This window comes from Poecile atricapillus, chromosome 28, assembly GCF_030490865.1.
Source record: "Poecile atricapillus isolate bPoeAtr1 chromosome 28, bPoeAtr1.hap1, whole genome shotgun sequence".
In the NCBI taxonomy this organism is placed as follows: domain Eukaryota; kingdom Metazoa; phylum Chordata; class Aves; order Passeriformes; family Paridae; genus Poecile; species Poecile atricapillus.
Window position 1 is genome coordinate 1,874,770 of NC_081276.1, and position 14,583 is coordinate 1,889,352.

The window sequence follows — 14,583 nt, forward strand, 5'->3', positions numbered from 1 at the left end:
TGAATTCCCTGGTTTTTTTGAATTCCCAGGTTTTTTTTTGTTGTTGTTTTGTTAAATTCCCAGTTTTTTTGGTTAAATTCCCAGGTTTTGTTTCCGGATTTTTCCACCGAGTTCTCCCAGAAATCTGGGAATGCTGAATCCCACAAAAAAAAGCTGGAAGTTTTTCCCAGGATTCCAGCAGTGCCTGGGGTGGAATGGAGTTGTTTTTCCCAGTTGGAATTTCCCCAGATTCCTGGGAAAACAACTCCGGAATTCTTGGAGAGAGGAAGAAAACCAAACCCCTGGAAATTCCAGGGATTTTTGGGAATTTTTAAATCCCACCTGGATGGGAACAAACCTTAAAATTCCCATAAAATTCCCATCATTTTCCCTTCCCAAATCCCAAATCGTTTTCCAGAGCAAGGAATTTTTTCCCCACCCAAATTCCTGAATTTTTCCCTCCGGGATTCATTCCAGGGATGAAGTTTTTGGTCCCATTTTTCCGTGGATTTTCCAGGTTTTTTGGTTTTTTTTTCCATGGAAATCCCGGTCCTAAATCTCCTGGAAAACTCCCAGGGACCAGGAAATCCCTGGAATTTTGGGGAGCCAGGATCAGGAATTTTTATTGCGGAATTTTTTCGGATTCAGGAAAACCCTCGGTGCCGTTGGAACTCCAAAAAAAAAACGGGAAAAAATCCCAAAGAATTCCCAAATCCGGGGATTTTCCAGCCCAAATCCAGGGCTGGATTTGCTGGGATCCCGTTTCTTTTTTGGGATTTTGTCCAGGAATGTTGATCCCCATGGAGAACCGGGGGAGTTTTCCCAGTTTTTGGGTTTTTTGGGAAGCGAATTCCCAGTTTTTATTTTCTCTGGAAGCCCCTGGGGTGCAACAAATTCCTTGGATTTTTTTTTTTTTTTCCCTTGGAATTTTCCTGGCTTGGGAACGGCTGAAATTCCCAAATCTCATCCAGGAAATCCAAATTTTCCCTTCTAACTCCAGAATATTTTGGAATATTCTGGAATTTCAGGCCCAACTCAGCTCTGGCTTGAAATTTTTGGGATGAAATTCCCGAATTTTATCCTGGGAAAGCCTCAGGATGATCCCAATCCCAGGGCAGGGACACTTCCACTATTCCAGGCTGCTCCCACCTGGATTTGGCCGCTTCCAGGGCAGCCAAATCCCGAAAAAGTTGGGAAAAACCCGGAAAAAAAAAAAAAAAAAAATCAGGAAAAATTGGGAAAAATCCCAATCCCGGAGAGCTGCGCTTGGGAATTCCCCAGGGATTTTTCCAGGGAATTCTCCAGCAGTTCCTGTGGGAAAAGAGCTTTTCCCAACCCCCCCGGGAGACGCCGAGGAAGGAGCAGAATTCCCAAAAAATTCCCAATTTTCTACCTCGGGTCTCCCATAAAAATCCATCAAATCGCTGAAAGATCCGGAAAAATCCCTTTGGAATTCCGTGTGGGGCCGGGATGGGATCCCTGAGCCGAGAATTCCCAAATTCCCGGCGGAAATTCCCGGTGGAACTTCCCGGGCCGATGTACAGAGCTTTTTACCATTGTATATTAAATTATTTAATAGCTTTTTTTTGGGAGCTTTTCCTTCTTTTTTTTTTCCTTTGTTTTTCATGGAGCTGGGAAAGGAGGAGCTGCAATTCCTTGGAATTTTGGAGGAAAAGTGGGAAAATCCAGGATTTTCTCTCGTGTCGTTCTGGTTTGATGGAATTGGGAGTTTTTTTCCTCCTCAAATCATGGAATTCTCTGGAGAAACGACGGCAAAATCCTTGAAATTGGAAATTTTGGAGGGAATTGTAGAGTTTTTTTTCCAGGATTTTTCATGGAATAGCCAGGATTTCTCCTGAAAAATTCAGTCCCTGGTGTAGTGTAAAAAAAATGGGATTTTCCTCTGGATCCTGTTCCTGACAGCGGGAATCTCCCAGGCACGCTGGGAATTGGGAATTGTGGAGAATTCCCAAAAAAATCCCCTAAAATATCCCCAAAAATTCCTTAAAAATCCCCAAAGATTCAAAAAAAGTCCCCCCAAAATCCCCTAAAAATTCTCAAAAAAATCCCCCAAAAATTCCTCCCAAAATTCCCAAAAAATCCCCTAAAACTTCCCCCACAAATTCCTGAAAAATTCCCCCCAAATTCCCCAAAGATTAAAAAAAAATCCCCCCAAATTAAAAAAAAGTCGCCCCAAAAATCCAAAATAAATGCCCTGAAAATCCCCCAAAATTCCCAAAAAAATCCCCTAAAATATTCCCTGAAATTCCTAAAAAATCCCCAAAGATTCCAAGAAAGTTTCTCAAAAATTCCCCCAAAAATTCCCAAAAAACTCCCCTAAAAATCCCCCCCAAAATTAAAAAAAGTTCCCCAAAAATCCCCTAAAATTCCAAAATAAATGCCCTAAAAATCCCCCAAAATTCCCAGAAAAATATCCCAAAAATACCAAGAAAATCCCCCAAAATTCCCCAAAAAATCTCCCAAAATTCCCAAAACAATCTCCCAAAATTCCAAAAAAAATCCCCCAAAATTCCCAAAAAAATCCCCCAAAATTCCCAAAACAATCTCCCAAAATTCCCAAAACAATCTCCCAAAATTCCCCCAAAAATCCCCCAAAAATAAAAAAAAAATCCCCCAAAATTCCCAAAAAAATCTCCCAAAATTCCCCAAAAAATCCCCCAAAATTCCCAAAAAAATCCCCCAAAATTCCCAAGAAAATCCCCCAAAATTCCCAAAAAAATCCCCCAAAATTCCCAAAAAAATCCCCCAAAATTCCCAGAAAAATCTCCCAAAATTCCCAGAAAAATCTCCCAAAATTCCCAGAAAAATCTCCCAAAATTCCAAAAAAAATCCCCCAATATTCCCAGAAAAATCTCCCAAAATTCCCAGAAAAATTTCCCAAAATTAAAAAAAAAAATCTCCCAAAATTCCCAAAAAAATCCCCCAAAATTCCCAAAAAATCCTCCCAAATTCCCAATTTTCTCCATCTCGCTCAGCAAAACTCAGCTGAGGAAGAGCCGGGAATTCCCTGCGCCGATCCCGGCAGGAATTCCGGGAATTCTTGCACTCCCCACTCTCATTCCCAGCAGGAATTGGGCAGAAATCCGGGATAAATCCCGCCCGTTCTCCCAGGAATTCCCGACCTTTTCCCGGTGTTTGAGGGCCCTGCTGGAAATCCGGGGATCCCTGGAAGGAGCCGGATCCGGGATTATCCCGAGGTCCCTCTGGATTTTCTATATTAGAAGGATTTGGAAATAAAAGTGGAATTTTACTTCTTCTACACCAGAATTCCTTCCATTTTTCCCGGATTTCCCGCTTGGAGCTGCCAGAAATCCGGGATAATTCCAGAGTTTAATTCCCAGGCCAGAAGGATTTTTCATGGATTTGATTCCTTTTAATTTCCATGGAAAATTCCTCCTTTTGCCTTTTATTCCTAAATTTTCTGGCAGCTTGAATTTAAAATTCCAAGAAACCGGAATGAATTCAACACCGAAATCCTGGGAAAAAAGGGAAATCTGAATGTGTGGGATTGAAATCCAGGTGGGAATGATCCCAAATTCCTGCGGGAATGATCCCAAACCCATCGGGAATGATCCCAAACCCATCGGGAATCCTGATGGGAATGATCCCAGGGTTAAATCCCTGCAGGAATGATCCCAAATTCCAACAGGAATGATCCCAAATTCCATTGGGAATGATCCCAGAGTTAAATTCCAATAGGAATGATCCCAAATCCTGATGGGAATGATCCCAAATTCCATTGGGAACGATCCCAGAGTTAAATTCCATTGGGAATGATCCCAAATTCCATCAGGAATGATCCCAGGGTTAAATTCCAACAGGAATGATCCCAAATTCCATTGGGAACGATCCCAGATCCTGATGGGAATGATCCCAAATCCTGATGGGAATGATCCCAAACCCATCGGGAATCCTGATGGGAATGATCCCAGAGTTAAATCCCTGCGGGAATGATCCCAAACCCATTGGGAATGATCCCAAATTCCATCAGGAACGATCCCAGGGTTAAATTCCAACAGGAATGATCCCAAATTCCATTGGGAATGATCCCAAATTCCATTGGGAACGATCCCAGAGTTAAATTCCAATAGGAATGATCCCAAATCCTGACAGGAATGATCCCAAATTCCATCAGGAATGATCCCAGGGTTAAATTCCATCAGGAATGATCCCAAATCCTGATGGGAAGGATCCCAAATTCCATCAGGAATGATCCCAGGGTTAAATTCCAACAGGAATGATCCCAAATTCCATTGGGAATGATCCCAAATTCTGATGGGAATGATCCCAAATTCCATTGGGAACGATCCCAGGGTTCAATTCATGCAGGAATGATCCCAAATTCCATCGGGAATGATCCCAAATTCCATCGGGAATGATCCCAGAGTTAAATTCATGCAGGAATGATCCCAAATTCCATCGGGAACGATCCCAGAGTTAAATTCCAATAGGAATGATCCCAAACCCATCGGGAATTCTGATGGGAATGATCCCAGGGTTAAATCCCTGCAGAAATGATCCCAAACCCATCGGGAATGATCCCAAACCCATCGGGAATGATCCCAGAGTTAAATTCATGCAGGAATGATCCGAAATTCCATCGGGAATGATCCCAAATTCCATCAGGAATGATCCCGGCGGGAGCGGCCAGACCGGACCGGGCAGCTCTGACCCAGCCTGAGGCACCGGCCCGGGGGGAACCGGCACCGAGACCGGCACCGAGACCGGCACCGGGACCGGGATCTGCACCGGCACCGGGATCTGCCCCGGGATCTGCCCCGGCACCGGCACCGGGATCTGCCCCGGGATCTGCCCCGGCACCGGCACCGGGATCTGCCCCGGGACCGGCACCGGGATCTGCCCCGGGACCGGCACCGGGATCTGCCCCGGGACCGGCACCGGGATCTGCCCCGGGACCGGCACCGGGATCTGCCCCGGGACCGGCACCGGGATCTGCCCCGGGCCCCCATCCCTGTCCCGGCCGGAGCTGCTCCGCAACGGGGCCCGGCCCCGGGATCTCATCCCCGGCTCCCGGTACCGGCTGCTGCCCCGGTTCCGATTCCTGCCCCGGTCCCGGTCCCTGTCCCGGTCGCTCCCCCCGAGCCCCGTCCGGCGGTGCCGCGAGTCCCGGCCCTCACCCGGCCCGGCCGCAAGCCCGCCCGCAGAACCGGCTCCGCCAGGCCCCGGAGCCTCCGCCCCGCTTCCTCCCGCCGGCCCCCCCTATCTGCGGCCCCAGCGCGGCCTGCGCGGGCGGATAAGGGCGGCGGGACCCGGCCCCTCCCCGGGCCGCCATCACCTCAGCCGGCCCCGGGAGGAGCCAGCGCGGCCCGGCCCCGGGGGAACCGGCGGGAGGAGCCGCGCCCGGCCCCGCCGCACCGCCCACGCACCGCCCCCTTCCCGCGGGCCGCGCTCTCATTGGCTCCCGTTGGGCGCCCGCCCGCTCCTATTGGATAATTTACCCGTCAATCGTATCCAAGCCACGCCTCTTTCCGCCCTCACAGCAGGGGAGAGGCGCGCACCACGGGGGCGCGCCGCTGATTGGTCGATATGGCCGTCAATCAAAAACAAACCACGCCCTTTCCCTCTCGCCGCTTACTACGGGGGCGGTGCTACTGATGCCTCTTCGCGCCGATTGGCCGCGGGGCAGGCAACCCGCCTTTCTATTGGCCGGCGCTGCTGTCAATCATTAGTTTAAAGATTAAAAAAAATCCCCCACCCAACGCAGCGCCCCAGGCCTGGGCAGGGGGCGTGGCCGGGCGCGAGGGTGTCCCAAATCTGCCTGGCAACGGGGGGGGTCCCGCGGGGGGGGCGCGAGGGCAGGGGGGGCACAGGGGAGGGGAGGGGGTGAGAGGGGAGGACACGGAGGGGGAGGGGGGGGGAGAGGGGCGGGAGGATGGGGGGGGACGGGGAGTGAGGGGGGGGCGGGTCCCCCTGCGCGCGCAGCCCCCCCCGCCCCCCCCTCCTGTCAGTGGCCACCTGAGGGAGCCGCCTCCCCTCCCCCCACGGCCCCAGTCCGGGCCGGGCCCCGCTGAGGAGGAGGAGGAGGCGGCTCTGAGGGGGCTCCGGACAGTGAGTGACACCCGCGCCTCGCCACCCGCCCCGGGGGGACGGGGAGCAGGGGACACCCCCCACACACACACCCCCCCTTCTCTCGGAGGGGAAATCGGGGGCTCGGGGCAGCGGCGGGCACGGAGCTGCGAGGGGAAGGGGGGGGGCGTGAGGGGCACGGCCGTGAGGGGAGCGGGGAGCGGGCAGAGCCCGGCTCTGGCGAGCGGGGAACCCGTGAGGGACGCGGGGGAACCGGGCTGAGCCCCAGCGCCGGAGCGCCGGGGGGGTTCCACCGCGGATGAAAGTGCGGCCGGGTGTGTGTGAAGGGCCGGGGAGAACCGGAGCGGGCTAGAGGAGGGAGGGGGGAGGAGATAATAATAATAATAAAAAAAAGAAAAAGCCAAAAAAAAAAAAAAAAAAAAAAAAAGGTTGGGAAGTCCGAGGGGAGGGTGGGCACGGGTGAGGGGGTGCCAGGGAGGAGCGGGAGTGCATCCTGGGAGTTGCCCGATAGGCACAGCCACCAGAGCATGTCAGCAAAGGCGGATTATTGGTGCCAGAGCCTTGGGAAGGCGGGGGAGGGGAGTGGGGGAGGGGACGGGCCACCACCGGGGCCACCGGGCCACGGCTCGGGGCTACCGAGGCCGCCCTGAGGGGAACCCCCCCCGCGGCGGGGCTGTGGGGACAGCGCGGGGCCCCCGAGCGCGGCCCGGCCCGCAGAGCTCCGGAAAGACGGGAAAGTTTGGGTTCGGGGCGGGGAGAGACGAGCTGCGGGAAATGGAGGGGAAATGCGGGGAAAGTCAGGGGTGAGGGGGGAAAAGTGAGGGGTGAGAGGGGAAAAAGTGAGGGGTGAAGGGGGAAAAAGTGAGGGGGAAAAGTGAGGGGTGAGAGGGGAAAGGTGAGGGGTGAGAGGAGAAAGAGTGAGGGGGAAAAGTGAGGGGTGAGGGGGGAAAGTCAGGGGAGAGGGAAAAGTGAGGGGGGAAAAAGTGAGGGGGTAAAAAGTGAGGGATGAGGAGGGGGAACAGTGAGGGGTGAGGAGGAAAAAGTGAGGGGGGAAAGGTGAGGGGGTAAAAAGTGAGGGGTGAGAGGGGCAAAAGTAAAGGGGTAAAAAGTTAGGGATGAGGGGGTAAAAAGTGAGGGGTGAGAGGGGAAAGGTGAGGGGTGAGAGGGAAAAGTGAGGGGGGAAAAAGTAAGGGGCTAAAAAGTGAGGGATGAGGAGGGGGAACAGTGAGGGGTGAGGAGGAAAAAGTGAGAGGGAAAAGGGGGAAAAAGTGAGGGGTGAGGGGGGAAAGGTGAGGGGTGAGAGGGGAAAAGGGGGGAAAAAGTGAGGGGGAAAAGTGAAGGGTGAGAGGGGAAAAAGTGAGGGGGGAAATGTAAGGGGGCAAAAAGTGAGGGATGAGGAGGGGGAACAGTGAGGAGGAAAAAGTGAGAGGGAAAAGGTGAGGGGGTAAAAAGTGAGGGGTGAGAGGGGCAAAAGTAAAGGGGTAAAAAGTTAGGGATGAGGGGGTAAAAAGTGAGGGGTGAGAGGGGAAAGGTGAGGGGGAAAAGTGAGGGGTGAGGGGGAAAAGGTGAGGGGTGAGAGGGGAAAAGGGGGGAAAAAGTGAGGGGGAAAAGTGAAGGGTGAGAGGGGAAAAAGTGAGGGGAAAAAGTAAAGGGGTAAAAAGTGAGGGATGAGGAGGGGGAACAGTGAGGGATGAGGGGGAAAAAGTGAGAGGGAAAAGGGGGGAAAAAGTGAGGGGTGAGGGGGGAAAGGTGAGGGGTGAGAGGGGAAAAGGGGGGAAAAAGTGAGGGGGAAAAGTGAAGGGTGAGAGGGAAAAAAGTGAGGGGGAAAACTAAGGGGGTAAAAAGTGAGGGATGAGGGGGAAAAAGTGAGGGGGGAAAGGTGAGGGGGTAAAAAGTGAGGGGTGAGAGGGGCAAAAGTATGGGGGTAAAAAGTTAGGGATGAGGGGGTAAAAAGTGAGGGGTGAGGGGGTAAAATGTGAGGGGTGAGAGGGGAAAATGAGGGGAAAAGTGAGGGGTGAGAGGGGAAAGGTGAGGGGGGGAAAGAGTGAGGGGGAAAAGTGAGGGGTGAGAGGGGGAAAAGTAAGGGGGTAAAAAGTGATGGATGAGGGGGTAAAAAGTGAGGGGTGAGGGGGAAAAAGAGAGGGGTGAGAGGGGAAAAAGGGAAAAAGTGAGGGGTGAAGGGGAAAAAGTGAGAGGGAAAAGTAAGGGGGTAAAAAGTGAGGGGTGAGAGGGGAAAAGTGAAGGGGAAAGGTGAGGGGTGAGGGGGGAAAATGAGGAGGGAAAAAGTGAGGGATGAGGGGGGAAAAGTGAGGGATGAGGGTGAAAAGTGAGGGGTGAGAGGAAGAAAGTGAGGGGTTAAAAAGTGAGGGGTGAGAGGAAGAAAGTGAGGACTGAGAGGGGAAAAGTGAGGGATGAGAGGGGAAAAAGGGGTTTTGGGAAAAAGTGAGGGGTTTGGGATAAAAATGAGTTTTGGGGAAAGCGAGGGGTTTGAGGGAAAAGTGAGAGGTTTGGGAGGAAATGGAGAGCAGGAAATGCTGAGGAGTTTGGGGGGAAAAATGAAGGGTGAAGGAAAAGATGAGAGGTTTGGGATAAAAAGGGGTTTTGAGGAGAGTGAAGGGTTTGGGATAAAAAGGGGTCTTGAGAGTGAAGGGTTTGAGAGGAAAAGTGAGGATTGAGGGGGAAAAAAAGTGAAGGATGCAGGGAAAAGTGAGAGGTTTGGGATCAAAAGGGGTTTTGATAAAAGTGAGAGGTTCAGGGGGAAAAAGTGAGGGGAAAAGTGAGGGATGCAGGGAAAAGTGAGGGATTTGGGAGGAACTGGGATGCAGGAAATACTGAGGGGTTTGGGGGAAAAGTGAGTTTGAGGGGAAAAAATTGAGGAGTTTGGGGGAAAAGTGAGGAATTTGAGGGGAAAAAATTGAGGAGTTTGGGGGAAAAGTGAGGAATTTGAGGGGGGAAGTGAAGGGTTTGGGGGGTAAAAGTGCAGGAAAAAGGGGTTTGAGGGAAAAATGAGGGATTTGGGATAAAAAGTGAGGGATGCAGGGATAAAAAGGAGTTTGGGGGAAAGCTGAAGGGTGCAGGAAAAGCTGAGGGATTTGGGGAAAAAACTGGAGATCTGCTGGAAAAGCTCAGGGGCTGCTGGAAAAGTTGAGGGGCTGAGGCAAAATCTGAGGGGCTGCTGGAAAATCCAGGGGTTTGCCCCAAAACTTGAGGATTTGTTGGAAAAATTCAGGGTTCTGCTGGAAAATCCTGCCCCAAAATCCAGGGATTTTTGCCAAAACTCGAGGCTCTGCAGGAAATCCTGAGGGTTTGCCCCAAATCCTGGGATTCTGCTGGAAAACTCGAGGGTCTGAGTGAATCCTGAGGATTTGTGGGATAATCCAGGGATCTGTTGGAAAATTTGGGAGTCCCTCAAAACTCCCAGAGTCTGCCCTGAAGCCTGGGAATGTGCAGGAAAAGCTGAGGATCTGCCCCAAAACCCCGGGATCCGCTGGAAAACTCCGGGATCCTCTGGGAATCCCCAGGGGCTGGGGCAGAACCCCAGGGATTGGTCCAGAACACCCAAATCCAGGGGTTTTCCCCAAAATCTGCGGGAAAATCGGGGAATCTGTGGTAATTCCCAGGGATCTGTGTGAAATCCTGGGGATCCATCCCAAATCCTGGGGATCCATCCCAAATTCCAGGGCTCTGTGGTGAATCCCAGGGAGTTGCAGTAAATCCCAGGGATCTGTGGTGAATCCATCCCAAATTCTGAGGCTCCATCCCAAATTCCAGGGATTCATCCCAAATCCCAGAGCTCCATCCCAAATCCCAGAGCTCCATCCCAAATCCCAGAGCTCCATCCCAAATCCCAGGGATCCATCCCAATCCCAGAGCTCCAATCCCAAATCCCAGAGCTCCATCCCAAATCCCAGAGCTCCATCCCAAATCCTGAGGCTCCATCCCAAATCCCAGAGCTCCATCCCAAATCCCAGAGCTCCATCCCAAATCCTGTGGATTCATCCCAAATCCCAGAGCTCCATCCCAAATCCCAGGGATCCATCCCAAATCCTGAGGCTCCATCCCAAATCCCAGAGCTCCATCCCAAATCCCAGAGCTCCATCCCAAATCCCAGAGCTCCATCCCAATCCCAGAGCTCCAATCCCAAATCCCAGAGCTCCATCCCAAATCCCAGAGCTCCATCCCAAATCCTGAGGCTCCATCCCAAATCCTGGGGATCCATCCCAAATCCCAGAGCTCCATCCCAAATCCCAGAGCTCCATCCCAAATCCCAGAGCTCCAATCCCAAATCCCAGAGCTCCAATCCCAAATCCCAGAGCTCCATCCCAAATCCCAGAGCTCCATCCCAAATCCTGAGGCTCCATCCCAAATCCCAGAGCTCCAATCCCAAATCCCAGAGCTCCATCCCAAATCCTGGGGATTCATCCCAAATCCCAGAGCTCCATCCCAAATCCCAGGGATCCATCCCAAATCCCAGAGCTCCATCCCAAATCCCAGAGCTCCATCCCAAATCCCAGAGCTCCATCCCAAATCCCAGAGCTCCATCCCAAATCCCAGAGCTGCATCCCAAATCCCAGAGCTCCATCCCAAATCCCAGAGCTCCATCCCAAATCCTGAGGCTCCATCCCAAATCCCAGAGCTGCATCCCAAATCCCAGAGCTCCATCCCAAATCCCAGAGCTCCATCCCAAATCCCAGAGCTCCATCCCAAATCCCAGAGCTCCATCCCAAATCCCAGAGCTCCAATCCCAAATCCCAGAGCTCCATCCCAAATCCCAGAGCTCCATCCCAAATCCTGGGGATTCATCCCAAATCCCAGAGCTCCATCCCAAATCCCAGAGCTCCATCCCAAATCCCAGAGCTCCATCCCAAATCCCAGAGCTGCATCCCAAATCCCAGAGCTCCATCCCAAATCCCAGAGCTCCATCCCAAATCCCAGAGCTCCATCCCAAATCCTGAGGCTCCATCCCAAATCCTGAGGCTCCATCCCAAATCCTGAGGCTCCATCCCAAATCCCAGAGCTCCATCCCAAATCCCAGAGCTCCAATCCCAAATCCCAGAGCTCCATCCCAAATCCCAGAGCTCCAATCCCAAATCCCAGAGCTCCATCCCAAATCCCAGAGCTCCAATCCCAAATCCCAGAGCTCCATCCCAAATCCCGGGGCTCCATCCCAAATCCCAGAGCTCCACCCCAAATCCCAGAGCTCCATCCCAAATCCCAGAGCTCCATCCCAAATCCCAGAGCTCCAATCCCAAATCCCAGAGCTCCATCCCAAATCCCAGAGCTCCATCCCAAATCCCAGAGCTCCAATCCCAAATCCCAGAGCTCCATCCCAATCCCGGGGATTTTCCCCCTCTAACGGAGCCGCTCCGGGGTCGCATCCCTCGGGAATTTTGAATTCCAAGTGCCACCATCAGGAGCAGAAAATTCCCTTTAATTTCTCCCCATTTTCCCTTGGCCTCATCCCATTTTTTTGGGATTCTGAGAGGTTGGAAAAATCAAATTAATTCTGTGTTTTCTCTCCTCTTTCCTGGTTTTTGGGGAAAAATCCCATTTTAGGGTTTTTTTAGGGAAGCTGTTGGGAAAATCAGAGGATTTAGGAGGGATTCATTCCCAAATTTTGATCCAGGAGTGAATTCCCGATGGGAAAATAGGGGAAAAAAACCCTTTGAGTTTTAACTGGAATTTAAGGAAAAGTTAATTTGCTTTAACTAAAACTCCTTAAAAAGTTGGGAATTGGGATTTGCTGAGTCCAAAACAGCGGGAAATGCCGAGGAAAAATGTGGAATATTCCAGTTTGGGAGAGGGAAATGGAGTTTTTGGAAGGAAAATGGAATTTGGGGAGGAAAATGGAATTTGGGAAGGAAAATGGAATTTGGGAAGGAAAATCCCTGTTTTGAGCAGGCTTTTAAAATTTGGATTTGTCCAAAAAAAAAGCTGGGAAAAGAACTTTTTTAGGAATTTCAGGACAAATCCCAACTCCAGGCCAGCCCTGTTGGATTTGTGTTTTTCCAGGGAATAAAACAGAGCTGAAATTCCCGGATTTGTGCTCCAAAAAATCCCAGAATCCTTGGAAAATTCCCATTTCCTGCTGCCAGGAATTCCCAAGGGGATTGAAGGACCCAATTTGTCCAGGTTGGGGCTGGAGATGGGAAAATTTGGGATAAAATCCCCCAAATTCAGCCACTTTTCCTTGGGAATCTGCTTGGGATAAGGTTTTTTTGGGAATTCTCCATCCTGGTTTCCTCTGGATGGGCCAGAGGGGTTAAACCTCGGGCTGGAGCCCCAAAATCCAAGGATTTGGGTGGGATTGGGATGGATTTGGGTGTTCCTGAGCCCCAGGATCCTTTCCCATCCTGGGATTTCCAGCTGGAATTTGGGGAGTCCATGGAAAAGGAGGGGATTTATCCCTGGAATTGTGGATTTATCCCTGGAATTGTGGATTTATCCCTGGAATTGGGGATTTATCCCTGGAATTGGGGATTTATCCCTGGAATTGTGGATTTATCCCTGGAATTGGGGATTTATTCCTGGAATTGTGGATTTATCCCTGAAATTGTGGATTTATCCCTGTCCCTTCTCTAGGAATTCCTTCCCAAAATTCCACCTAAATTCCCCCTTTTCCACTTTAAACCCATTCCCTGACCCTGGAATTCTCTGGGAATTCCATCCCATTCCCAATCCCGCTTTTTCCCCAGGGAAATCCCCAAAATCTTCCCTGGGAGCCTCTGGAATGAGCACTTGGAATAGTGGGAGAAAACCAGGAAGGAATCCCAAAGGAATCTGGAAAACTTTGGGATCTCTCCCATCCCAGTTTTGGTTGATATCCCGGGAATTTTCCCAGTTTTAGGGCGGCATCCATGGGATTTTCCAAGTTTTGTGTTGATATCCATGGAATTTTCCCAGTTTGGAGCGGTATCCATGGGATTTGTCCAGGTTTTGGGGTGTTATCCATCGGATTTTCCCATTTTGGGATGACATCCCTGAAATTTTCCCAAGTTTTTGTTGATATCCATGAAATTCTTCCATCTTCCATGGAATTTTCCCAGTTTTGGGGCGATATCCCTGGAATTTTTCCTGCTTTGGGATGGCATCCATGGAGTTTTTCCAAGATTTCGCTGATTTCCACAGAATTTTCCAGCTTTGGGAATGTTATCCATGGGATTTATCCAAGTTTTTGGTGATACCCTTTGGATTTTCCAGCTTTGGGATGAGATCCATGGAATTTTCATCATTTTGGGATGGCAGCTGTTGGATTTTTCCAGCTTTTAGGGGTGATATCCATGGAATTTTCCCAGGAATATTTGGGATTCACGATCCTGCCCCGATTCCACCTTCCCAAATCTTCCAAATTCCGGGAATTTGGGGCTTTTAGGGATTTCTTTTTTTTGGATTGGGACAAGAGGAGTGCGAAGGAAAAATGGGAACGAGCTGGAAAAGCACAGCGGGAATCTGGGAATAATAATGAATAATAATTAGTAATTAATAATTAGTAATTAATAATTAATAATAACACAGCTCCGAATTCCTTCTGCCGTTAATTTGGTGTTAAAATAACTGAAATTCGGGATTTTGGATCCGGCTCTGGCAAAACTTCCTTGGAAAAGTCTTTTCCCAAAACCTTGGGGATGCTGGGCGCTGAATTGGGGAAAATTTTCTGGGATTTTGGGGGAATCTGATGGGATTTGACAGGAATTTTCTGGGATTTTGGGGGAATCTGCTGGGATTTGACAGGAATTTGCCGGGATTTGGGGAGGAATTTGCTGGGATTTCGGGGGTAGGGGGAATTTGCTGAGATTTGGGAAGAATTGCCGGGATTTAGGGAAAATCTGCCAGGATTTGGGGGGGGATCTGCTGGGATTTGAGGGAATATCCTGGGATTTGGGGGCAGTTTCCTGGGATTTGGGGGAATATCCTGGGATTTGGGGGCAGTTTCCTGGGATTTGGGGGCAGTTTCCTGGGATTTGGGGGAATATCCTGGGATTTGGGGGCAGTTTCCTGGGATTTGGGCGCAGTTTCCTGGGATTTGGGGGAATATCCCAGGATTTGGGGGCAGTTTCCTGGGATTTGGGGCAGTTTCCTGGGATTTGGGGGCAGTTTCCTGGGATTTGGGGGAATATCCTGGGATTTGGGGGCAGTTTCCTGGGATTTGGGGGCAGTTTCCTGGGATTTGGGGGAATATCCTGGGATTTGGGGGAATATCCTGGGATTTGGGGGAATATCCCGGGATTTGGGGCAGTTTCCTGGGATTTGGGGGCAGTTTCCTGGGATTTGGGGGCAGTTTCCTGGGATTTGGGGGCAGTTTCCTGGGATTTGGGGGCAGTTTCCTGGGATTTGGGGGAATATCCCGGGATTTGGGGCAGTTTCCTGGGATTTGGGGCAGTTTCCTGGGATTTGGGGCCGTTTCCTGGGATTTGGGGGCAGTTTCCTGGGATTTGGGGGCAGTTTCCTGGGATTTGGGGGCAGTTTCCTGGGATTTGGGGGCAGTTTCCTGGGATTTGGGGGAATATCCTGGGATTTGGGGCAGTTTCCTGGGAT

The 14,583-nt window shown here is 51.0% G+C and overlaps 1 protein-coding gene across 1 annotated transcript in view; it reads left to right on the forward strand.

The window, feature by feature from the left end:
* The first annotated feature begins 5,984 nt into the window (after window positions 1-5,984).
* GATAD2A (GATA zinc finger domain containing 2A) overlaps window positions 5,985-14,583 on the forward strand; it is a 50,992-nt gene continuing 42,393 nt past the window's right edge. Inside the window, exon 1 of the mRNA XM_058858905.1 lies at window positions 5,985-6,069. The gene's annotated coding sequence lies outside the window, so the exon portion shown is untranslated. The remainder of the gene's footprint in view (window positions 6,070-14,583) is intronic.